This window comes from Myotis nattereri, assembly GCF_964212035.1.
Source record: "Myotis nattereri genome assembly, chromosome: 3".
Classification (NCBI taxonomy): Eukaryota; Metazoa; Chordata; class Mammalia; order Chiroptera; family Vespertilionidae; genus Myotis; species Myotis nattereri.
The window spans coordinates 14,785,719-14,812,622 of NC_138077.1; the positions used below are offsets into that span (position 1 = coordinate 14,785,719).

The following is a 26,904-nucleotide window of genomic DNA, read 5'->3' on the forward strand; positions in this document are numbered from 1 at the left end:
CTTTAATTGGTCAGGGAGGAGACTAAAATACTGGTTTTTAAAATGCCCCTGGATGACTGGAAACCATGGTGTGATGTACATTGGTCTATTTAGGTCATCTCTTGAAATGACTGGGAAGTTAATGTTTCTTTCACCACTGTCTAACTATAGCTCTCCTTGGAGATAATGACTATGTGTGAAGATGAATGTTGACTTTCAAAGGGAAGTGGTGATCTTTGCACTTAGTCATAATAGCAGACACATTTAGCTGATTTTTTATAATCTGAATTCTGGAGAGCACATCAATTAGAAAGGTACAATTCAAGAGAAATTTCATGTACCAGCACATATCTTTATCTATTTATTTTATTTTTATTAAATTTTTTAGGGTGGCATTGGTTAATAGAATTATATAGATTTTATGTGTAGAATTCTATGCTATATCATCAATCTTTAAAGACTAATTATTTAAAAAATTAAAATAAATAATTCAGAAAAGTACACAAACTTTTTTTGTTTCTATCACTGTGGTAATCTGTAACATACTTCACAAAATGTTTCTTTTCTGCCCAGCCAGAATGGCTCAGTGGTTGAACATTGACCTAGGAACCAGAAGGTTCATGGTTCGATTCCCCATCATTGCACATGCCTAGGTTTCGGGCTCACTCCCCAGTGTGGGGCCTGTAGGAGGCAGCCAATCAATGATTCTCTCTCATCACTGATGTTTCTATCTCTCTCTTCCTCTCCCTTCCTCTCTGAAATCAATAAAAATATATTTTAAAAAAATGTTTCTTTCCTCAATATGGAAGTTAGAGTTTTACAGTTTCTAGGTTATACAAGAATTTTCCCTTAAAAAAATGAACATTTGTTTCATATATAAATATCTATCTATATCTATTTATCTACCTATAGATAGATATTTATATATCCATTTGAAGGTAGTTCCATTGTGCCAAACTCATTGGCTCAGATTAGCACGATCTGTGGGCCAGAAGCCTGCTACAAATGCAGAATACAAGGAGAACCTAGATTTTAACATAATGAAATGGAGATTCCTGGGCACACTATATTTTGAGATGCATAGGGGAGTTATTTCAAAGAATCTTGAATGGAAATAGATTTGAGAGGTGGGGCAGAGGAGAATCAAAGAAAGGGCTGGATGACAGCAGGTCAAGTTTCTCAAAGGGATGGAAGTAAATACATGTTTTAAATGGACAAAAATCAAATTAATAACATGAAGCCACTCACGTTTGTATCAGTTTTCTATTTGCTGCTGTAACCAATTATACAACATCTGTGGCTTTAAACAAGACTCCTATATTATCTGTAGGTCAGAAATCTGATAGACATCTTAATGGACTAGGATCAAGGTGTCAGCAGGGCTGTGCTTCTTTCTGAGGGGGAGAATCCATTTCCTCCCTTTCCCACCTTTAAGAGGCCTTACTTTCCCATCTTCAAAGCCAGTAAAAACGAATATCTCCATTTCTATCTTCCATGATCACGTCTCCCTCTGAGTAGCTTAAGGACCCCCACATTACAGTAGACCCACCCAATCATCATCCAGGATTATCTGTGATAAAGTCAGCTGATTAGCAACCTTAATTTCCTCGGCAATTTTATTTCCCCTCTGCCATGTAATATATTCAGTTTCCAAGGAGATGGACCTCTTTGTGGGAGCATTATACTGCCCACCACAGCCTTTCAATCAAGTATTCGCTATCTAGTTTATAACCCATGTTGTCCAATGAAACAGCTGACATCTGTTGCCTCTGAGGAGAGAAGAAAATGTAACAGATTGTGTATCCTTTCTTTTCAGCCAGAGAAATTTATAGTTAAAATCTACAGATAGTATCTAATGGGTCTTCTATGTAGAAGCTACTATGTAAAAATTCTCATTTTATCACAGCTGCTATTTGCAAGTGGTATATGTTTGCTCATGGGCCATCCCATAGATGTTCATTTCTCTTTTTTAAGATACTGTGTAGACCAATTTTATTGAGCATTATAGTGAAGAAAACAAAAAGGAAGCCCTCAAGATGTGGATCTTGGGAAAATAACTTATAATCCTGGGCCTCAGTAGTTGAACTGTAACTGGAAATTTATAACAGGGTCTCCAAAGCTCCCACTCCCCCACCCCTATCCCACCTCCATCTCCACACCCTAAAAGCTTATGGCATGTGGAAAAATGTCTCCTATAAATATTTTGTCTCATTTTCTTTTATTTAAATTTATCTCTATTATTGAAAGTATTGCAGATGTCATTTCCTTTAAACACCAATGGGTCTGACACTCCCAGATTTTATCCAGAGTCTGGGGAACTGAGATGCTCCTGTATCTCTGGGAAAGGTAAGCAAACAATAGGTTGGCTCATAGAAGCAACATGCAATGGAATTCTTACTGCCATGCCCCTTTAAAATAAAATTTCCCTTATTAAATCTCTGGAAGCAAATTTAGTTCCCAAGCTATACCAGATAGCTTAGGTAATATTAGGATAGCTCTTGCTCAGCTTTGAAAAACAAATGAAAAGTGATGAGTCACTGAGGCAGCACAGCTGAGCTGACCCATCTACTCTGCAGACTAGAATTTGGCAACATATTCCCGTTATTTCCATACTACTTGGCCGCTGAGTATCTTTCCAAAGATCAAAGGCACAATCTGAAAGTTTTAATAGCAGTGAAATGGAACTCCAACAAGGCTTTCTGAAAGTGTACTTGGTTGCAAACCTCTAAGGTAGAAATAATTCTACTTTTATTAGCATTTTAATTCATGCTGGGTGGAATCTGATGATTAAGGTTTCTGCACACTGGACTGCTCTTGATTCAGTATACTGGTCATGCTTACACACGCAAATAGGCCCCGCCTAAGAGAATGTTCTAAATGCATGTGTGGAATGTATTAGGTTTCTATTGCTGCTGTAACAAATGGCCACCACCTGAGTGGCTTAAACAGCACCCATTTATTATCTCACAGTTTTTGTGACTCAGCAGTATTGGCAAAACACGGAACAGTTTGTTCTCTGCACCGAGCCAAACTCAAGGCGCTGGCGGGGCTGTGCTCCTTCCTGGAGGTTCTAGGATTGTTTACAAGAATCCAGGTCCATTTTCTTCCTGGCTTTCAGTCTGGGGTGGTTGTCATCTTCTGGGAGCCGTCTGCATTCCCAGGCGGTTCAGCTCTCCTCCATCTTCCGTGCCAGCAAATGTGGATGAGTCCTCTTCGCGCTTGAATCTCTGACCTCCTTTCGCAGTATTATCTCTTCTGTTTCTCTTTTCTCCTGCATCCAACTCCTCCTCTGCTCGTAAAGGCTGATGTGGTTACATTGGATCTGGGATAATCTTCTTGTTCAAGGTCAGTGGATCAGTATTCTTCTATCCATCTGCAAAGTCCTTCCGGCAGTACTTAAATTTGTGTTCGATTAAATAACCACAACATGGGAATCTTGGGGAATCACTTTTGGAGTTCTTCCTTCCATATGTAGAAACTATACTTATGATTTTGTTTTTGTTTTTTATTGTGCCATAAAAACTCACTTTTGCAATTTTTATCTCTCTGATCAAATAAAGCAGAGACATAAAAATGCGTAGCTAAATACTGATGCGGCATCAGTAGCCTATACTCAGTTGGGAATTTTTATGTCTATGTTCCAAGACCATATGGTTGGCTTGCACATTCCTGCGGTCGGACTTTGTGCTCTAGGGTTTGTACACAGACAAACACCACTGTACATAATTTACCTAGCATTGATTTCCCCCAAATGTTGCTTGTACTGAGCTATCATCAATGCCCTGGTGTTATGTTGCATTATTATTACTGTCACTGGATGTCAGCTATATTCTTTCCTGCTCCTTTAATTCTTGCCTGTCTGTATTCACACTTGCTAACAGCAGAAGCCGCATTTTCTACCCAGAAGAAAATGGCTGGGCACCCTCAGAATTTCCCTGTGCTATGGACACCCTCTACATCCTCAATCTTCACACTGGTGGTTTAAAATAATAGCTTTATTCCCTTGAGGAATTAGTGCTTGCAAAGATGATCCCCTGCTTTGTGTCCATAATCAAATTTCAGCCAAAGTTTCCAAATTACCTGCTTCCACCAACAGGCCCTTGCTAAACACCTTCTGATTTCTCTCTCTTCTAATTTGGCTCATACAGCTCTGGCCTATGTTATTCAGGTTTTCCTCTAATAGAGGGTGGCCTGAAGCAACCCCTCTTTCACATTTCTACAGGAAAAGGAATTCCCACTCCATCCTTATCAGGGCCCTGTATCAAAAGGACAAGTCTACTTTTCCTCTCAGCCCCCTTCTTCCCTATGATCAAGAGGAAAATGGTGTGATAAAATGGATAAGCTGGTGGGAAGGAACTGTCCAGGTCTACTTTCAGTTGGTTTGTAACTCCCTGGGGAAGAGAAACAGTGATACATTATGACACCTCAAAATCCAGCAGTGCCTACGGTAGGCTTTGATTTTTTCTGTTACTAACCCCTATCCCACATTCTCCATTTATTTATCTTGTGGATTTTATACTTCTGTTCTTCTTTATTTTTTTTTCTTCCTAGGTGTTATAAAGTTCTAATGCCTGATAATTAAGTGTCTGGCTTTTTGACAACCTGATATTTTCCTGGTGCCTAGTACAGTGCCTGGCACACAGTCCAAACCCACTTAATAGTTCTTGACTATCTCTGCTAAAATTGTAAGTCAAAAACTACCTTGGGGGTAGCAATTCAGAGACCCAGAGGCCTGGGAAATGGACAGTGCCCCCTTATGTTAACAGCATAATTATTTTATCAGTCCTCTCCCTCTGCTTAGTATGGATTTTAGCTTTCTTCTTGCCAAACCGTTTATACTACTTCTTCTCATCCAAGTAGAAAAAGGCAGAAAGGAAATCAAAGATTTTGTTTGCAAAGCAACTTTCTTTATTCCCCCATAGAAAAAATATAAATATATAGTGTCCCATAAAAATGTATGCATACTTTACAGCTGATAACTCAGTTGATTTTTTTTTCAGATTTAACCTGTTGGAATTAATAATTATTTAAAGTGTGTATACATTTCTTGGGAAACCCTGTATTTTTAATATTATTCATATTCTTTTGAAGTGACTATACAAATGTATCAGGTCTCTTTCATTCATTTATTAGAGTAACATTTCAGAAAGCCTTTGTTTAATGAACTGTCTGCATAAAATGCCATCCTTATGTTCTTCAAACACCTCCCCACTGTGTTTTTGCTTTAATGTGAGTACATCTTATGACTCGCTTGCATACAACATTGTCAAATCATTGTGTCCAGAAAATTCGTGACTCAGCATGCATTACTATTTGCAGAAGAATGAACACATATGCACATAAAGTATCTTAATCATAGAACTTCAGCAGATCCCTGAGCTGCGCCTAGTGTACAGCTGAGGTTGGTTCCATGAAAGTCCCCTATATTCTACCATCCGGCCATCTTTCCATCAGCTCAGCTGTAGCATTAGGCTTTGATCATCACAAACGTAATGGTCAGTAGAACTGCAATATCAGCTTTTCACTTTCAATGCTTCATATCCTTAAATGTACTCAAAAGAATTCTGAAATGAGCATATTTTCAGAATCACATAATTTCTCGTGCTAAGAGTTTCTTTAGTGCTGCCCCTCTTTCATATTTCTAGAACTAAAATCAATGAAATCGGATTTTATGTCTTTCTAATAAGCCAAGTTTAATTTCATTTTTCCTTTTCTTAACAAACATGTTTGCTTTATTTGAGTATGCCACGATTCTCTGGTACCCTTTAGTGCAGATAGCCAAATATATTTCCAGGTCTAAAACTTGATTGCAAATATTTCTCCTTTCTCATAATGCCTTCTCTCAAGAAATAGCAAGCCCTAAGAGTTTTCAGGAGTTAAAGATAATTATTTTTATTGGGGAGAAGACACTCACACCTAAGGCATTGTAGTTAGTCAATTGTCCCAGCATCCGTATTAAATATGTGACTACTCAAATTAACTTTTCTCTAACGTTGCATAATTTAATAAGTTCTTTGCTGAAATGAGATATCATGGAAGGGAAACTATTTAGAAATACATTACTAAAGAATGCAAAGTATGGGTAATTACCATACCTATTTCAACAATCTGGACCTCATATGCATTTTTCAGAAAATAATGCTTTACTTAGAAACACTGTAATTCTCAAAAATTGTAAAGTTCCAGAAAAATAAGGGGAAAGAACAGAAACAACAACAAAAATACCCACAATAAAACATAGCACTATAAGCTTCACTCCCTACACATCTTTAGTGTAAGTGAAATTTATTCACAGAGAGAAGGACAATAAAACAAACACTTAGAATTTAGCCTGTGTGTATCTCAGCAGGTTAAGCTTAAATTAGAAATTGATTTTCAGATATTGCCCTCTAAAATGAATCACAGATCTTTCAGATACATATGTGTACTTCCTGGCAGCTGTCAAAATGTGGTTGTCAATTACCCAGTTGATCTGACTTGATCATTAGGTCTACTTGTAGAATATCTGAAATGCCCTTCAAGCAACCACTCCTAATATTGGGAGTATATTAACATTAGATAGTTTTAAAAAGAATAAAATATATTAAAAAGCAAGATATGTACTCCTTGATTGCACTTGGAGTACAACTAGCTGTTTACTATGTCAGTTGATGTTATATCTGTACATTGACATTCTAACATCATGGGCAGACATATCTATATGAAATCTGAAGCCTTATATGATGTTTTTCAGATGGAAATGAGCCTATGAAGAACTCTAGAAGAAAAGTAAGATTCTTTTTAAGGTAAAAGGCATAAATATGCCAGAATGTAAGCCCATCTCCAGAGCACTGTTCCTAATAGTATGGCCGCAATGCTTTTTTCTTGAAAGTTCCTGATAAGACATGACATACTCATAATGTAGGCAATATGGCTCCCTAGAATATTTTGTAAGAGATCATGAACTATATCAATATGTTAAATGAGGTAACAGTTTTAAAATGTCATTTATAAATCAGTTAAATAATGTGAAGCATTTACCAAAAATTGTGACACCAGCTTAAAAACAGTTATAACTCCAGCTTAATATATAGTCAATAATTGGCAACTTAGAACATAGTACTAAAGCTATAAGTTAGATATACTAACTCCATGACATCCCCATTAGAACGGCTGCCTTTCTATTTGCTATAATTGTCAAGAAGGCATCTAGGAATTCTATTATTATTTAATGAGTTAAAAAGATGGGAAGTCATAAGTCATTTATAGATTCACAAGCATGTAGAAATTATTCACTGACTCTCTCATGTACTCATTCATGGGGCAACTATTTATTTAGTTATCTCCATTTCTGTTGTTGTTAATCCTCACCTGAGGATATTTTTCCATTGATTTTTTTAGAGTGGAAGGGAGGAGGAGAGACACAGAGAGAGAAACATCAATGTGACAGAGACACACTGATTGGCTGCCTCCTGCATGCTCCCCAACCAGGGCCAGGGATGGAGCCTGCAACAGAGGTCGATGCCCTTGACCAGAATTGAATCCAGGACCCTTCAGTTGGAGGGACAACACTGTGCCCCCTGAGCCAAACTGGCTAGGGCTAGCTTCATATTTAAATTAAGATTTTAATTGAAATGATTGCTGATTCTCATGAAGAAATAAGATAGGATACATAGCAATCTCAAATTCCCTCTATAGTAACATTTAATAAAACTACAGGATGATATCACAATCAGGATATCGTCATTGATAACATGCACCTATCTATTTCAGATTTCCTCAATTTAGCTTGTACTCATTTGTGTGTGTGTTGAATGTATATTTACAAGCTCTCTTCAATTTTATCATCCGTACAGTTTTGCATATTTGCCGCCACAGTCACAATAACGATACTGAATGCATCCAACACAAGAATCCATTGTCTCCCCCTTTTATATACTCCTTCCCTCTCGCCCGCCCACTTCCAAAGTCCATAACCCTGAGAACCAATCATATTCTCAATTTCTAAGTTTTGCCATTTGAACCATTTTAGTTAAATGGAATCATACAGTATGCAACTTTTTGGATTCGCTTTTTTTCATTCAGCATAATTCCATGAAATCCGTCCAACTTGTTGCAAGTTTAGTCATCCCTTTTAAGTGCTGAGTAGTATCCCATGGCACGTATGCCCTGCAGTTTATTTAACCATTCACCTGTTAAAAGACAACTGAACTTATTCAAGTTTTTGGCTATTACAAATAATGCTGCCATGGACATGTGTACAGGTTTTATGTGAATATAACTTTCTATTTATCTCGAATGCCCAAATATGCAACTGTTGAGTCATATGGATAACTGCATGTTTACCTTCATAATAAACTACAACACTAACTTCCAAAGTCCTATACCATTTAAATCCCCGGAAACAGTGTACAGCTGATTCACTTTCTCTGCATCTTTGCCAATATTTGTGAGAAGAACTGGGATCTGAGGGTAAATCGGACTTAACAAGGCTCTATCCTCAGGGGCTTATAATTAGTGAGACCAGCCCCTTTCCGGCTGTAATTGACAGTATTTTTATTTCTACTCTGTGTCCTGTGGAGCAAAGGCACTTCATTTTCAGGGAGAAAAGACAATGAAAGAGACACGGGAGAATCAGGGACTGCATGCAGTGGAGAGGCAATTAACAGCACTTTCATCTTGGACCAGCTATTTCAGAAAATGTGCACCCTGCACTTTCTGCAACAGGGATTCTATGAGATAATTAAGGGTACCTTTCTCTTTACATAGTTACTTTCTGCAGCTAAGAAAAAAACAAACAATCCTTCCGAACACACTATGTTTCACTGTAGTTGATGGTACCCAAATTCAGGCTACTTCCTAAAACACATTTTACAACGCCAAAGCACCAGGGACTCTAGGGTCAAACAGATTTGAATTGGAGCAGAAGCCTGACCCTAAACCAGTGATGGAAAACCCTTTGAGCTCGGCATATCAGCATTTTGAAAAACCCTAACTTAACTCTGGTGCCGTATCACATATGGAAATTTTTTGATATTTGCAACCATAGTAAAACAAAGACTTATATTTTTGATATTTATTTTATATATTTAAATGCCATTTAACAAAGAAAAATCAACCAAAGAAATGAGATGAGTTCGCGTGTCACCTCTGACACGCGTGTCATAGGTTCGCCATCACTGCTCTAAACCTATGTAAAAATCACCTACGGTTGTTGCAAGGATTAAATGAAGCTTGTTCCTAAATCATGCCAGCTGAATATGACAGTATATTGTTTCTAATAATAAAAATATTTTGCAAGAAATGACACATTATTGCTAAGCAAGAAGCTCCATGCATTCTGGATTAATTGCCCATCAGCTGCTAAATCCATATTTGGGGAAATTATGGTGTTGACCTTGGAACTGAACTTCCCCCTCTGCCACCCCGAAAGGCATCATTTCTAAAACAGTATTTAATATTTAGGTTTATTTAGTGTAGAGTTTAAGATTATTTAGTGATTTATGAAAGAAGGATGGGGGAAAAGCTGCTGGTAGCAAGTCCTGTTATTACTAACCCATTTTGTGTGTGTCTGTATGTGTGTGCCTGCACCTCTCCTATATTATTGGTGGTTTCTCCCTATTTCCCACCCTCCTAACTCACCAGCTCATTCTTACCCCAAAACCACCAGTCACTTATCAAAAGTTCCCCTTCAACTACAAAATATATTCTCCCTGTAGGGGGATTCTGGTGAATAAGATGTTCTCTACCTCATTGCCTTTCACTGACAGAATCTATTTCTTATAGATTGCAGCCCTGGGCGTCTGTCCAGCTGACCTGTCTCATAATCTGTCTCTGGTCACCCTTTTTAAAGATAGAAGGTTTCCTTCTGCTCCCAGCCTGTTGATTAATCCAGGTAAACCTGCCCTCACAAATCAAAGCTTGCCATGCAAGGTGCTCTTTAAATAACTCTGGAAAGAGAGGATGGTCTTTTTCCGTTCCCTTAGTCTCTTTGATATTTAAGTGACTATGCTTCATGAAGGATTCCTACAATAAATCAGCCATGAGGTAGCCTGGTGCTCTTAAAGATCTCACTATTTGAAAAAATATTAAAGAAAGTTAACTCCTCAGATTGTAGAATTTAGGTGATTAACATTTTAAGTTATGACCATCAGATGATAGAATATATTAGAATTATTACAATTTATAAAACTACATTTTTATTATCCTACATAATAAAAGCGTAATATGCAAATAGACCAAACGGGGGAACAACCGGTCGCTATGACATGCACTGACCACCAGGGGGCAGACACTCAACGCAGGAGCTGCCCCCTGGTGGTCAGTGAGATCCCACAGGGGAAGCGCCGCTCAGCCAGAAGCCGGGCTCATGGCTGGCAAGCACAGTGGCGGTGGTGGGAGCCTCTCCCGCCTCCACAGCAGCGCGAAGGACCCCTCAGCAGACATCCCCCGAGGGGTCCCGGACTGAGAGAGGGCGCAGGCCAGGCTGAGGGACCACCCCAGTGCAAGAATGTTGTGCACCGGGCCTCCAGTATACATCTAATACTATGTAGATGAAAAAGATAGATAAATCTACCACCTAATTTAAGTGCAATAAATACAAAGTGGCAATGTTCAGCAACTGATAAAATTCTTACCAAGTGAGTCCATTTTCCTAATGAAATTTCTCAAAGTAAAATGACTTTGATTGGAGATACCAGTAAAACAATAAATTGGTCAAGTTGTATCCATCACAGCATCTCTATACTTCATGGCAGAAGGAACAATTATTGTTTTTTATGTCCTGATCTTAACACATTACAGTGACTTGAGCTCCTGAATTTATCAGCCAGCACTCCCAACACAGCCTAGTCAGGCATTGCTGAGAAATTCCCTGGAGTCTGTGATCTGAACAGGTCTCTGGGGGTTTTCTACTCCCACCAGTTTGCCATCATACCGTGCGGCTCTCTGTGGGAAGGGAAGGGAGGGGCCAGAAAGGTGGCAATCACCATTTTGTTGGAGCATAGCGGCTCTTCAGTGCCTGCTACCTCTCCTTCTCCTGGGTCCTTCAGTGAAGAGACACCACCGCACCACCAGCCTCACTATTTCATCTCATGTGTGGAACTCACTATCTTTTTCTTTTTTAATATATTTTTATTGATTTCAGAGAGGAAGGGAGAGGGAGAGAGAGAGAGAAACATCAATGATGAGAGAGAATATATGATTGGCTGCCGCCTACATGCCCCCCACGGGGGACTGAGCCCACAACCCAGTCGTGTGCCCTGACGGGAATCGAACTGTAACCTCTTGATTCTCAGCTCATCGCTTAACCACTGAGCGCCACTGGCCTGGCGGAACTCATCATCTTTTAATTTTTCAACAGAGAGCAGAAAGCCAGAGCTTTTATGGTAATGAGCTCTTACAAAATGGAATTAAGACAGACAACCCCTGCAATGACCTCCTATATTTATAGATGGATCCGCTTCTATGACTGGATACATGCCTTTCTACTCTTCTCCAGCTCTGCTTCATATGACCAGCACCAGCTGCCCCATCACCAGATGTATCATTGGGCTTTAAAACACAAGATAAACCCTTGACAAGTCCCAGAAATGGAATTTGATTCAGAATCCTTGCCCATTACCAGTTCATGCTCTCAAATGTCTCTCTTAATAGGAAGCCAAGAGTGGAAATGTCAAGGTGATAATAAAATAGTCATAAGGAATTTTGACATCAATATATTTCACAGAGTTAGGGTCATGTTTATATTAAGCCATGATATATGCAGCGGGGCAAATATAGGTTACAGCTGTGAGTACGTGAAACAGAGTTTATTCTTGTATTATTATTTGTTAATTATTGCATTATTTTTCATACAAACATTTTTTTTTTTGTAATGATGTTTACTTTGAATTTATATTAGTTCACACAAACACTCCATCCATGCTTTTGTTCCGGCCCTCCGGTCCAGTTTAAGTAAAAGTTGTAAGTCTACTTTTGCCCGCCCTGTAGATGAGGTGTCAATGTGCCAGTCCGGGTTTAAGCACACACACACACACACACACACACACACACACACACACAAAGAAAAAAAAACAAGAAAAGAAAAACTGCCCTAGCCAGTTTGGCTCAGTGGATAGAGAAAGGGCTTGCAGACTGAGGCCCCCAGTTCAATTCCAGTCAAAGGCACCGACCTCAGTTGTAGGCTTGATCCCTGTGGGAGGCAACCAATCAATGTGTCTCTGTCACATCGATATTTCTCTCTCTCTGTCTCTTTCCCTCAAAAAAAAAAAAAAAATCAATGGGGCAATAAGGACACGTATGTAACACCTTAATCAATAAAGAAAAAAAAATCAATGGGAAAATATCCTCAGATGAGGATGAACAAAAACAAACAAAAATCCTGCTCAACACCTGCTAATAATCCAAATGCAACAAAACCTCTTACTCAACATAAACCACAGGAAAAACACACGTCCAGTTCAGGACCCACACGTCGGGAAGACAAGTTCATGTACTTTGAGTTCCCTCAACCATTGCCTGTGTGTGGTGACATCAAAGTAGAGTTCTTCCACTAACAGAAGAAGTAAAGAAGGACAGAATGTTTCATTTTGGGGTAAATACATTCTTCATACCAGGACCAGAGGAAGCGTCAGAAAAAGTAGAAAATGGAAGTCTATGTGATCAAGAAATTGATAGTATTTGCAGTATAGAGTGATCAGATAAAGACAAGGAATATCTAGTACTCGCTTTAACAAAAAAAAAAAAAAATGATCTTGACAAAGCAAATAAAGACAAGGCCAATCGATACTTTTCTCCAAATTTTAAGGTGAAGCTGAACTTCACAAAAACAGTAGAGGAGCCATCAAATCCAGAGGCTAGCAGTTCAACTTCTGTAACACCAGATGTTAGTGACAATGAACCTGAGCATTATAGGTATTCTGACACCACTGACTCTGATCCAGAGAATGAACCTTTTGATGAAGATCAGCATACACAAATTACGAAAGTCTGAATTTTTTTTTTTTTATGAAGAGGGATAAAACACCATGAAAACAAACTTGAATAAACTGAAAATGGACTTTTTTTTTATGGCAATAGGACATTGTGTCAGATTACCAGTTATAGGAACAATTCTCTTTTTCTGACCAGTTTTGTTTTACCCTGTACATCCACAGGGTTTTGACACTTGTTGTCCAGTTGAAAAAAGATTGTGTAACTGTGTCATATATATACCTTTTTGTGTTGAATGAACATTTAAAACTCAATTAGGATAAATAAAAATGGCACTTTCCCATTAAAAAAAATGTTTTTTAAGTATAAATTTAAGTAATTGTGGTTGGATATAAAAAGTTACTGAGTATGTGATGAAATGATACCATAAGAAATTTTTATATTGAGGATTTTAAGAACTGAATAGCCACTTGCTTTTTTCTCTGGTTATCTTTTCCCATAAGCTAAGTAGTACAAGGGCAAGGATAGCCAATATTTTTTTTTTCCCTTAAGGGCTCTTCTACAATAATCTTCACATAGTTGGTACCACTTTTCACGCATTCATATCATTTTATAATCAAAATGTGACCTATCATCAAATACATCCATTAAGTAAGATTTTATACACATTTTACTATAAAAAAGCTAAAATGAAAAGATGAAAATACTTTACGCAAGGTCATCCTAATTTAAAAATGGACTAGGAATAAAACTGTGATAGTAAATGTCTCACCACCAGAGGTCTTAATGTTACAAAATATTTCCATTGGTATTACTATTACAAAAGAGACTGCAATTCCATCCTCCCTAACTGCCTAATATAGATTGTATTTTATTGGTCTGAAGGCATTAAATATCTTGAAGTGATAATTGAAATGTTTCTTTAATGTCTTCTATTTTATTCATTATTAATTGATTCAAGGTTACCTATTGTTGTCCAGTACTACATTCCAGGGTTTGAACATTTTTTTCTACACCAATTTATACTTGAAAACATTTATAGCTTTTTCTATTTTCATTATACCTTGGAAAATTACTTCTAGCAATTAATTATAATTAACTTCAAAGTAGCTTATGATCTAACAGCATCTCCATTCATTTGGTTACTAAAGTTCCCATTCATGAAAATTTAATAGTGTACTAAACAGAATTATTTTATAATTCAGGGGCATAGTTTTGCTTAGTTAACTTGGGAAAGTGACAGTCTCACCTTTCTCACAGAACACATTAAATAACACAACTAATCTGATGTATTAAAAAACTTTTGGACTAACTCTTTTTGACAAGGTATATGATAAAGAAGAGAATAAAGCATCTGTATTTTCTTGATAGTATGCACTTTACCTTTAAGTGTAATGATTTAGTAGTCAACCAATTTCTATCTTTTTAAAAATTAAATATATTGGGTTGATATTGGTTAATAAGATTCTAAAGGGTTCACAATTCTATGAGACATCATCTATGTATTACAATAGGTGCTCACCACCAAGTCAATCTTATTGCATCACTATATTCTTGACCCCTTTACCTTACTATCTCCTCACCCTCTTCCCTCTGGAAACCACCATATTATTGTCTGTATCTATGGATTTGTGTTTGTTTGAGTCAAACAGAAAAGTGAACAATTATATGATTTCATTCATATGTGGGATATAAAACTTTTGAAGCAACAAATGAACAAACGAGGTTTTTTTAAATCTTTTTATCATTTGGAGAGGGTCTTGTTACACTGATAGGTTTAGCTCTCTATCTTCATATGCTCTCAGTCTGCTACCTGCTGACAGGTTCTCATGATATCCTGGACCCTGGGATAGGTATCTGGAATGGGTACCTGAATAAGCCCACACGAATCACAGCCCAAGTGTACATGAAGGTTGGAGTTATTTATGGATAATAAAGACTCTGTGCCCTGTTCCTAATGAGCAGATTCTTATTCAGTTCCCTGTGGGCAAGCCCCTTGACAATATAGTTCAAATAACTGGGCTCTGGGTTTGCTCTCTTGTGCAAGACTCCCTGCCTTGGCACCCTGTTTGGTTTGACAGGTTCAACAGAATGGCTTTAATTTCCCTCAAGCGCTGCGGGTCCACTTCACAGATCTGTCCTAGCACCTGGTCTTAGGAACACTGGGCAAAGACATAGAGTAAGTCCTGGAGCAGATAACACTGCTCTTCCTGACTGCCAAAACCCACCTTATCCACACTCCTTCCTACTTTTTAAACGGAACCTCGACTTGGCTGAAGTTTTGTATTTTAACATAACAATATTCTGATTCACCTGCGTTATGTGCTGTATGTATGTAAATAAATATAACTGTATGATCTATAGGGTATCTTGTTTCTGTTTCAGCTATTATCTTTTTTAATGTACAGGGAAGTTTATTTTCATTACAAAAGCATTCACATTTTATAGATTCCTTCACCAATAGTGTTCTAACGTCATGTAAAACATGCTTCAATTTACAAAAAGTCAGTATGTACGTATAAAAATTCAGTTAATATTTCTCTGCATTTTGCTTTTTTTGGAATCAGATTGACTATATAATAAAATCCAAATTCCCATAACTAATACAAAAGACCCTTAACAATTATCTATATTCTATCACTCCCTCATACGATGGTTTTTAAAAAATTTTCTGGATGTCTTAATGTCTTACCCTTTCTCTTGCCCTGTCTCTGCTTAGTATACATGTACTCATTCTCCAAGATGAACTTCAATGGCAGCATCTTGGAAAAGCTTTCCAATACTCCCTTAAGCAGAATCCATTACCTCATCCCCCTGACGCAGGGTCTGTATCTGGATTATCTTATATAATAAAAGCCTAGTATGCTAAGTGTCCGGTCATCCAGTCGTCTGTTCAACCAATCAAAGCGCAATATGCTAATGGCATGCTAAGGCCACTCAGCCACTTGTTATGACTGGTGGTGCACTGACCACCAGGGGGCAGATGCTCTGATGGATAGGTTAGCGCTGCTGAGGTCTGGCTGATCGGGACTGAGCAAGATGGGCTGGACAGGACCTGGAGCCCTCCTGTGGTCCCTCCCAGGCTGGCCAACCTCCCACAGCCCTCCCTAGCCCTGATCATGCACCAGAGGGGTCCCTCGGCCTGTCCTGCAACCTCTCACAATCTGGTCCCCGCAGGGGATGTCAGAGACCCAGTTTTGGCCCAATCCTGCAGGCCAGGCCGAGGGACCCCACTGGTACATGAATTCGTGCACCGGGCATCTAGTACACCATATAATACTATATAATAGTAAAGGAAAATCTACTCTAGGTTTCTTGTTTGTAAATTATAATACTTAAAAACATACAAATATAAAACCTGAAATTTACAAATTAAATACAATGGAAACTAAAATATGATGAAAATCAAATACCAGTAGTAATCTGATATGCAGTTAAGTCAATGCTCATAGTGCATTCATGGTACTTATTACTATGGTCCAAGTTCCTTTCAGTCATAAAAAGAGTCAATTGTCCCAGGACTTTTCTTTGTCAAATTTGGTTTCATTAAGTGCATCAAACATTATTTGAATTTTGCTTGGTATAAAAGTACCACATTTTATTTTAATATTCAATATTAATTACAGTGTCTACATTTTAAAATTTTTCTAAAAAAATGTTAAAATTCTGACAGATGCTGATTAATACAATTTTTACTTTTTAAAATATTGATAAATACCTTGTGAATTCTAAAATAAAGAGACTAGCTATACCCTCATCTATGTGCAAATTATTTCTCATCATTTTAATGACATTATCTAATATATAAAACTAGGGGCCCGGTGCACGAAATTCGTGCACTGGGTGTGTGTGTGGGGGGAGTGTCCCTCAGCCCAGCCTGCCCCCTCTCACATACTGGGAGCCCTCAGGCGTTGACCCACCCCCATCACCCTCCAATCACTGGATCGGCCCCTTGCCCAGGCCTGACGCCTCTGGCCTAGGCGTCCGGCCTGGGCAGCGGGGACCTCCAGTGGCAGCGGGGGGTGGGGGGGGCCGCGATCGCGTGGGCTCCACCCACCCCTGCCTCTGCAGGATGCCTCTGGCTGAGGCGTCCGGCCCGGGCAGCGGGGACCCACAGCTGCAGGGGCCCCGCGATCGTGGGCTTCGCTTTAGGCCCAGGCAAGGGGCCCCTAGCTCCTGGGACTGCCAGCTTCTACCGTGCCCAGCTCCCATCGCTGGCTCCACCCCTACTTCCTGCTATCACTGGCCAGGGCGGCAAAGGTGCCTGATTCTCCGATCATGGCTCGGGGACAGGGCAAAGGCGGCCCCAGGGCCGCCTTTGCCCTGCCCCCCAGCTCTTAGCTCCCCCCTGGGTTTCCGATCACTGTCAGTGGCAGGGGGCTTCTTCCTGCTTTCCCTTTCGCCTCCCTGCATTGTGCCTACATCTGCATATTAGCCACCATCTTGTTGGCAGTTAACTGCCAATCTTAGTTGGCAGTTAATTTGCATATAGCCCTGATTAGCCAATGAAAAGGGTATCGTCGTACGCCAATTACCATTTTTCTCTTTTATTAGTGTAGATAAACTGATTTAACTATAAATGTTATAGATACCAAACCAAGCAGTACTCAGTATTATTTCTTTGGGTTCTTACTAAATGAATCAGTGCTTTTATCCTTTTATTTAATAATCATTACAAAAATAGTTGCATTATCTCCAATTTATGTGCTGAAAAACTAAGCTATAAATTTAGGACAGCTTGGATTACAACTTGTAACAAAATCAAAAAAGTTATTAAGCATGACATTTTATGTTACAGAAGCATATAATACCTATAACATAAAGTCATTAAAAATTAGCACCTTAGAAATGAACTCTTAAAACGTTTTTGTGTCATAAGAATTTACTGGGGGTAGCCTTTCTGATGCCATTACATGTTCGCACTTAGTAGGGCTATGTGACATTTTACCAAACTAAAGGATCTGTCTGCAAGGTCACAGCTGCATTGTGGAAAATAATTATCTTTAAAAAAATTAGCTTAGTCAAATATAAAGACAGCCAACTTTTATATTGTTCCATATAGTTAATTTAAATACTTACTGAATGTTGTTTGAAGAGTTTAGCAATAAAAGAAATTTCCAAGACATAATAGTCAACTTCATATTGTAAAAACCAATTCCATCAAGGTGTAAAATTTAGATTATTAATAAATAAATGAGAAATTGCAATTATGGTGTAGAATTTAATGCAGTACATATTAAAAAATTATAAAACACAAGTTAACCATCATTCTATCATCCATATACTCTTCTAATACCCTTCAGTCATGCAAACAACAGTTGCTAATCATCCACCATGTATAAGAAAGCAGATTAAGTATTTTAGGTGACATGAAATTCGATAAATAAAACTACTCGTAAAGTTTCTTAAAACTTTAGAGTATCTTTATAAACTAACTAGAGGCCTGGTGCACAAAATTTGTGCACTTGGGGGGGGGAGGTTCCCTCAGCCCGGCCTGCACCCTCTCCTATCTGGGACCCCTCAGGGGATGTCCGACTGCCAGTTTGACAGTGGTTGGACATCTCTCTCGCAATCCAGGACCGCTGGTTCCTAACCGCTCACCTGCCTTCCTACCTGATTGCCCCTAACCACTCTGACTGCCTGCCTGATTGCCCCTAACCCCTCTGCCTGCCTGCCTGATTGCCTCTAACCACCTATGCCTGCCTGCCTGGTGCCCCTAATTGCTCTCCCCTGTTGGCCCGATCACCCCTAACCACATCTGCCTCGGCCCCCACCACCATGGCTCTGTCTGGAAGGACGTCCAGAAGGATATTGGTCTAATTTGCATATTGCTTTTTTATTAGTATAGATGATTCTGGAAACTCCTTTTGAGTATTCAAATATATAAATGCAGGACATTTATAGAGTTGATTAGATTTCATTTTTTTTAATTTTAAATGCAAATAGGTATAGGCATGTAGGCTACAGAGCATCAACATTTATTGAAAATTCTATAAACTTGAACCAAGACTTAAGTAAGATATTTCTTATTTACATAAAAATTTACATAAAAAGCAGTTGGTTTCAAGGAAATTAATGTACTCAGAATGACCTGAGAAACAAAAGAAATTGCATGTCAAGACCATATTCCAATGGATTCTAATTTAATTGGTCTGCAATAGTGTCCAGACATTAATGTAAGCTAAAATATAATTTTAAAAATCCACAGTTAATTCTGATAATTTATGAAACTCAATGGTAAAACATTGAACAACATTTTATGAGAAAATTAGGCTTAAAAAAAAGTCTGTATATATACAGTAAAAATCCTGAAACTTATATCGTTTTATTAACCAATGCCATCACAATAAATTAAGCAAAAATAAATGCATTTGTTTTATCATCAGGAGAAATATGATAAAATTCACCTTGTTAATAATAGATTTGTGAACAAAAAATAGATGTTTTATCAGAATGTTTAGTGTGTATATGTATGTGCATACACTATACATATGTGTAGACATGAATAAACATACACAGATACAAATACAGGGGTTGGCAAAAGTAGGTTTACAGCTATAAGTAACACAGTTAATTCTTATATTATTATTTTTTAATTATTACATTGTTTTTTGTATTATAACTGTAAAACTACTTTTCCCACCACTGTGTGTGTTTGTGTGTGTGTGTATATATGTGTGTGTGTGGGGGGGTATGTATTATCCAAACTTCCATCAAATCTTGCATGTCTATCATTACAAAGAATGATATATGTGCCCATTAAAGGAAAGTTAGAACTTAAACAAAAGGGCTAAAAAATGATGGAATGTGGGAGTAATTGGCAAAGGAAAAGTTCCATTTTAATGTAGAAACTATAGTCAGGAGAGTGACAGCAGCTCCTTGCTGTGCATAACACCCCAAAAAGCAATTAAGAAAAATATTTGCCAGATGGCTGTATGCGATGATATGAATATAGTGGCAACAAGCCAATTTTTCTAAAATCTTTTACTACATATTAGAGAACAAAAGTATCACCCATCTGAAAAAAGGCTATTTTAAATAAAATGAACAGTTTCATTTCAGTCTATGAAAATATTCATGGCAGAACCTAAGGGATCTGTTTTAACCTCAGTGCCAACGTAGGATGACTCTTTGTCAAAACATTGGCTAGAATCCCAATCTCATTTCCAGTGTGGCCTTTCTTCCAGCTCTAAAAATTATGCCAGGTTTAAAAATGTCATTTTAGAAGGAAAAAAAAGAGCAAAACAAGTTTCTAAAGAAATCCCTTGTCCTAATTGATATATATAAATTATGAAGTACAAGGTTATAGAGTATATGTTTATTATCACATATAACAAAGCTATTTCAAGTCTCAATGAAAAAATATGCCAATAAAAATTCAAAAGTACTAGTATATACCTTGGGAATTATAAATATTCACTTTATATTATATTATTTTGGCATGGCTCTCTACGAATAGCTGTCATGCTTAGATGTTAGGAGTGGTAGATGGCAAAGTCAGAGCTTACAGCTAAAATTGTAAAATTGATGAGAATGTTGACTCAATAAGTATACACATTTCAAAATTGGAAGATGAAGCAGACACAGTAACCAGAGGTTAAAGTAAGCAAGTATATTTGGAGATACTTGTTGATATTCAATAGACACTTATTGAATGAATTAATAAATTCTGATGAACAAAACATGGCAAATATCCTGTGACAATATCAAAATATTTTGTTGATTACTAAGAAACACACACACAAAAATAATGGCTATCCATAAATTGATTTTTAAATCGGTATTGTCCAAAAGAGGAGAATATATATATATATATATATATATATATATATATATATATATACATATATATATATATGTATGTATATATGTGTATATATATATACACACACACGCACACACACACTAGAGGCCCGGTGCACAAAAGTTTGTGCACTCAGGGTGGGGAGTTTCCTCAGCCTGGCCTGTGACCTCTCACAGTCTGGGACCCCTCGAGGGATAAGCATTTGCTGGCTGAGGCCTGCTACCCAGGGGATTGGGCCTAAGCTGGCAGTCAGACATCCCTCTGGCAGCCCAGCAGCCCTCGGGGAATGCTCACTTGCAAGCGGGGAGCAGGCCTAAGCTGCAGTCTGACATTCTTAGTGCTGCTGAGGAGGCAGGAGAGGCTCCCACCACCACCGCTGTAGTGGCAGCCATCAGCCTGGCTTGTGGCTGAGCAGAGCTCCTCCATGTGGGAGCTCACTGACCCCTAGAGGGCTTCTTGTGCATTGAGCATCTGCCCCCTGGTGGTCAGTGTGTGTCACAGTGACCAGTCATTCCCAGTCTTTCTGCTGTTAGGGTTCAGTTAGCATTTTACCCTTTTACTATATAGGACAGAGGCCTGGTGCACGGGTGGGGGCTGGCTGGTTTGCCCTGAATGTTGTGCTGGATCAGGGTGGGGGTCCCGCTTGGGTGCCTGGACAGCCTGGGTGAGGGGCCGATGGCTGTTTTCAGGCTGCCCGCACCCCCTTCAGGGTGGGGGTCCCCACTGGGGTGCCTGGCCAGCCAGGATGAGGGGCTGATGGCTATTTTCAGGCTGCCCGCACCCCCTTCAGGGTAGGGGGCCCCACTGGGGTGCCTGGCCAGCTTGGATGAGGGGGTGATGGCTGTTTTCAGGCTGCCCACACCCCCTTCAGGGTGGGGGTCCCTGCTGGGGTACCTGGCCAGCCTGGTTGAGGGGCTGATGGCTGTTTACAGGCTGGCCACAGCCTCTTCATGGTGGGATTCCCCACTGGGGTGCCTGGCAAGCCTGGGTTAGGGACTGAGAGCTGTTTGCAGGCTGGCCACACCCGCTGCAATGTGGGGGGTCCTACTAGTGTGCCTGCCCAGTCTGGGTGAGGGGCTGATGGTTGTTTGCAGGCTGGCCAATCCCCCAGTGGGGACCCTCACCCCATGAGGGTGTGGCTATCCTGGGTGAGAGGCTGATGACTGTTTCCAGGCTGGCCACAGCTCCCAGCCACCTTAGCTCCCAGTGGAGGCTGGCTGGAAGCAGGTATCTTGGATTTATTTATCTTTTATAATTGAAACTTTGTTGTCTTGCATGAGGCCACAGCCAGCCAGGGCAAGCGGGAAGCTTGGCTTCCTCCATATCCAGGAAACCAAGCCTCCTGCTTGCTCTAGCTCTGTGGCTGCCGGCCGCCATCTTGGTTGGGTTAATTTGCATATAGTCACTCTGACTGGCTTGTGGGCATGGCTTGTGAGTATAGAGGAGGTACGGTCAATTTGCATGTTTCTCTTGTATTAGATAAGAAAAGCCTAAGCAACTGTTATGACGGAACAACCAGATGACCAGCCAATAACTATAATACACACTGACCATCATGGGGCAGAAGCTCAATGCAGGAGTTGCTCCCTGGTGGTTAGTGCACTCCCACAGCCAACCTCCCGCGGTCCCTCCTGCCAGCCAGCTGCGTTGTCAGTGTGCTCCCACAGCCAATCTTTTCTGGCTGGCCAATCTTTCACAGTCCCTCCTCTTGGTTGGCCGGCCCTGTTCAGGATTGGGCGAGATGGCCCCAGTCGGCCCCAATCACTGACCAGGCTGAGGGACCCCATCCGTGGATGGCTTTGTGCACTGGGCCTTCAGTATAAAATAAATGCTTAGTGAACTTAATTTTAAAATAAGCCTCTGCATTTATAAATTGACCAATTCTGAATCACAGTGACAGAGCAAAAATCAATTTTTCAATAGCAACACATTTTTGCAAAATAATAAAAAAAACCCTTAGATTATATTTGTTTCAATAATGAGAATTAGTCCAAGCAATCGTCACCTGTGAACCCCTCACACTATGTCTACCCCATGCCTCTATAACAAAATCTCATTACTTCAAGCTGTTTGTTTGTTTTTTAATTTGTTCATTTATTAAATGTCTATTGAGCATCAACCAAGTGCTAGGAAATGTTATAGACTTTGGTAATTAAGGAATGAATAATAAAAATTTGTACCTTACAGGTTATCTTGTACCCCTGAAATGTATATCTTACTATGAGCAATTCAACAATTACTCTGTGGCCATAATTATATATATGAAATGGTGCCTCAAAAGACTTTAGACTGGCAAAACAAATGTCAATAAATCCATAATATGGCAAGTTTGTGCAGTTGAGTTTTAACAGCTTTCATTAAGGTATGCTAGTATACGGGCAATAGTTTTTTCAGATTTCCTAGATACAATATGCAAGAACAAATAAGTAAGCATATCTATAACTAGATATTAACAAGACAGAGACAAGAATACAATACAAAACACATAATAAAGCAAAGACCATAGCCATGGAGAGCAAATTAATTAAAATTAATCTCATGGAAGCATCCTTAATCTTATCTTTATTTTTAACACTAGAGGCCTGGTGCACAAAAATTTGTGCACTCAGGGGGGGTCCCTCAGCCCGGCCTGTGCCCTCTCGCAGTCTGGGACCCCTCAGGGGATGACCACCTGCTGGCTTAGGCCCACTCCCCAGGGGATTGTACCTAAGCTGGCAGTCAGACATCCCTCTGGCAGCCCGGGAGCCCTCGGGGGATGTCTACTTGACAGCGGGGAGCAGACCTAAGCTGCAGTCAGACATCCTTAGTGCTGCTGAGGAGGCAGGAGAGGCTCCCGCCACCACCGCTGTGTTGGCAGCCATCATTCTGGCTTATGGCTGAGCAGAGCTTCCCATATGGGAGCGCAATGACCACCTGGGGGCAACTCCTGCATTGAGCATCTGCCCCCTGGTCTTCAGTGTGTGTCATAGTGACCAGTCATTCCCAGTCCTTGTGCTGTTGAGGTCAATTTGCATACTACCCTTTATTATATAGGATATTTATGCCAATGACTCAATGACAGATCATAACTTTGTCTCAGAAATATAATTTAAAAATATATAATGCATAGTACAATAATATATACAATATATACTATGTACTTATATGTCATATAGAAATGAATATAAATAAATAAATGCACTATTAAATACAAAATAGAGTTCCAAAATATCAATTATATTTAAATATAATCCATAAATCAGTTGGTGGTTTTGGACACCAAGTTTAAGTTTGCTTCTGTAATTAGAGACAAACAACTGATATTCATAAAGATGACCAGAGATGCAATTAATTACATCCAATATTTTCTTATTTAAAATGTGGGAAAACATAATATCTACTTTCAAAAGTTATCTCTCTGAAATTGATTACTTGATGCTGCCTTCAACCAACAGAAACAGAAAATCTGAGGGTGGGTGTATTTCCTCCCAGGATTAAAACTTGCAGCCAGAAATTCGAACCAGTGCTTTACATCATCCACTTCCTTAGAATTCTAGGGAAGACTCAAATAATGTATATTAAAACCAACTGGACAACATCATGGACACAGTTTAAGGATCAAAGATATCCATTTAGTGGATATTTAAACTGCCTTAGTTTTCCAGCTTCTGTCTTTCTTCTGGGTGAAGCTTTTCTTTCCATTAACTGACTGTACAATGATATCAATATTGTTCCTTTTCTTTCAGAAAAAAAAAATTGTCTTAGGTCATTTGTTGTTACTGAACCATAATTTGATCTTCTCAGCTGGGATTCCTAGGTTGTACACTGGCTATTCTGTAATTTTGGCATTCACCTGCTAATCATAGGAGATGACATCTGTCTCAGTAAGAGGCATTCCTCACTGACAGGTAAGAGGAGCAGCATAATTCAAGACCATGGTCTTGCAGAGTTGCGTTGTCTTGAGATATTGATAATACTGATAAACTATTTTAATCATCTCCAAAACAAGTGTCTTGGAACTAGAGGACAGAATCACATTTATAGGCTTATTTCTCACATTTCCTAATATTAACTCATAAAATAAACTGTAAACATGAATGGTAAAAAAATGGGATGAAAATGGGACATTGTTTGATCATGGAGATAGGCTTATTTCTGCACCTTAGTATCAGCAAGTAACAGTAATCTTTCATTATATTTCACTTTCATTTTGTTGTTCCAGCGAACTGCTCAGAAGGTGAAAATCTACATTAAAATAATAAAAATTTTATATAACATACTCATTACTATGACTCCAATACAGTTGGAGAAAAATGATTTTAGACATATCACTGCACCCAAGAATAAATTTTTAGTCTAAAGTTAGGAGACTGTGAGAATGCGTGCACGCGCGCGCGCACACACACACACACACACACACACACACACACAATTTAAAAATACTGTTTTTATTTCTCAAAAGATGGTATCAAAATTATGTTGGGAGGGGTAAGGTTCATTGAAGTGAAAGACCACATTAATTAGAAAATTTTCATTTTAGAACAATCATGTTTTAAGTCTTGTCTCTATTTTAGCCAAGCCATCATCTGATAAATAGAAGATAGCACTGTAAGTAAAATAGCAAATACATTGTTTACAGATATAATTTGCATTTTCTGTGTATCTGATTCCCTATTCCTTAATGCCCAGGAAGATCTAAGGCTTTACAAATTGTATGTGACAGTTTTATCTGGCTATTTATTATTTTTCAACCTTTTTATCTCCTAGAACTGGAGAAAAATAATAGCTAGAAAAATTCCTACTAAAGAAAATGAAAATTTCAATCTCCTTACTGGTATGGTATTGTCTCATTTGGAATTCTCAGAACCCACTCATGGCTACATGAGTCAGGCAACTTCTAAGAACCATCATGCATTGTTTCCTGGTAGGAAGTAACTGTCAACCTCCCCTGTAAGTTAATTTCATTGCTATCCAAAGTCATACTCTCCTTTTCTTCCCCTTTTTTTGTTGTTGTTGAATTTATTGGGGTGACATTGGTTCACAAAACCATAAAGGTTTCAAGTGTACAACTCAATAAAACATCATCTGCACATTGCATCATGCACCCATCACTCCAAGCAAAGTCTCTTTCCCTCTCCATTATGCCCTCCCCCACCTTTGTCCACCTCTACTTAGCTCCCACCCCTTTCCCTCTGGCTATCACCACACTGGTGTCTGTATCTATGTGCTATGTGTGTATGTTTTCTGGCTAATCCCTTCACCTTCTTTCATAAGAATAAAGCTCCCGTTTTCAAAGCACATTTTCTATGTTTCCCTACATGATGCTGTTACTAAGAGTCCAGCCAGAATTTCATGGGATGGTTATCTGTCAGTTGATTTAGTTGCCATAACTTTTCTTGGTTTGTTATTCTATCTCCTTTCTTTTATTTCTATTTCCTTGCAAATAAAAAAAACAAGATAGAGAGGCTTTTTATTATTATTAGAAACTCCTCATACTTTGGGGGTAGTCTTTATGTAGTGGCAAATAAATATATTAAATTGATATGTACACAGATGAGATTATGAACAATCAATTATCCTGGAGCCTTATTTTCTTTACTTAATAGACATTTATGAGACTGTAATAAGTCAATGTATTAATGCTATGGGGTATCAAAGGCCTAAGCTCCACCTGTGAAGTGTTTTGTCTTAGAGGAGATACAAGACATGATATAAACACACATTCATAAGCATTTTATAGGGATTTTAGACAATTACACATATAACAGAAAAATAATGTTTATATGTGCAGCTTTAACAAACTGACATATTTTATCTTTTATACTATGAACAATCATTATGCAGCAGTGTATGTGTATTTCTGGTACATACAGATTTTAATTTTATCTTTTTGTTCTTTATTGAAGTCGTGAGGTATTGATCTCATCCACAGTTAGTAAGTCCATATTTTGAACGAGGTCACTAAGCTCAAGGATAAAGGTGAAATACAGCCGAAACCGGTTTGGCTCAGTGGATGGAGCGTCGGCCTGCGAACTGAGGGGTCCCGGGTTCGGTTCCGGACAAGGGCATGTGCCTGGGTTTGGGCATATCCCCGGTGGGAGATGTGTGGGAGGCAGCTGATCAATGTTTCTCTCTCATCGATGTTTCTAACTCTCTGTCTCCCTTCCTCTCTGTAAAAAATCAATAAAATATATTTTTTTAAAAAAAGATGAAATACAAATTTTGTTTGT

At 38.9% G+C, this 26,904-nt stretch overlaps 1 protein-coding gene and 1 pseudogene across 3 annotated transcripts in view; one reads left to right on the top strand and one right to left on the bottom strand.

Annotated features, from left to right (window-relative positions):
* NCAM2 (neural cell adhesion molecule 2) overlaps positions 1-26,904 on the bottom strand; it is a gene marked incomplete at its 3' end in the record, with an annotated part of 413,596 nt that overhangs the window by 224,620 nt on the left and 162,072 nt on the right. The gene's annotated exons all lie outside the window — the stretch shown is intronic.
* Positions 12,318-13,057, top strand: LOC308516852 (phosphatidylinositol 3,4,5-trisphosphate 3-phosphatase and dual-specificity protein phosphatase PTEN-like; annotated as a pseudogene). The gene has a single exon. The product of its transcript is annotated as a phosphatidylinositol 3,4,5-trisphosphate 3-phosphatase and dual-specificity protein phosphatase PTEN-like (transcript).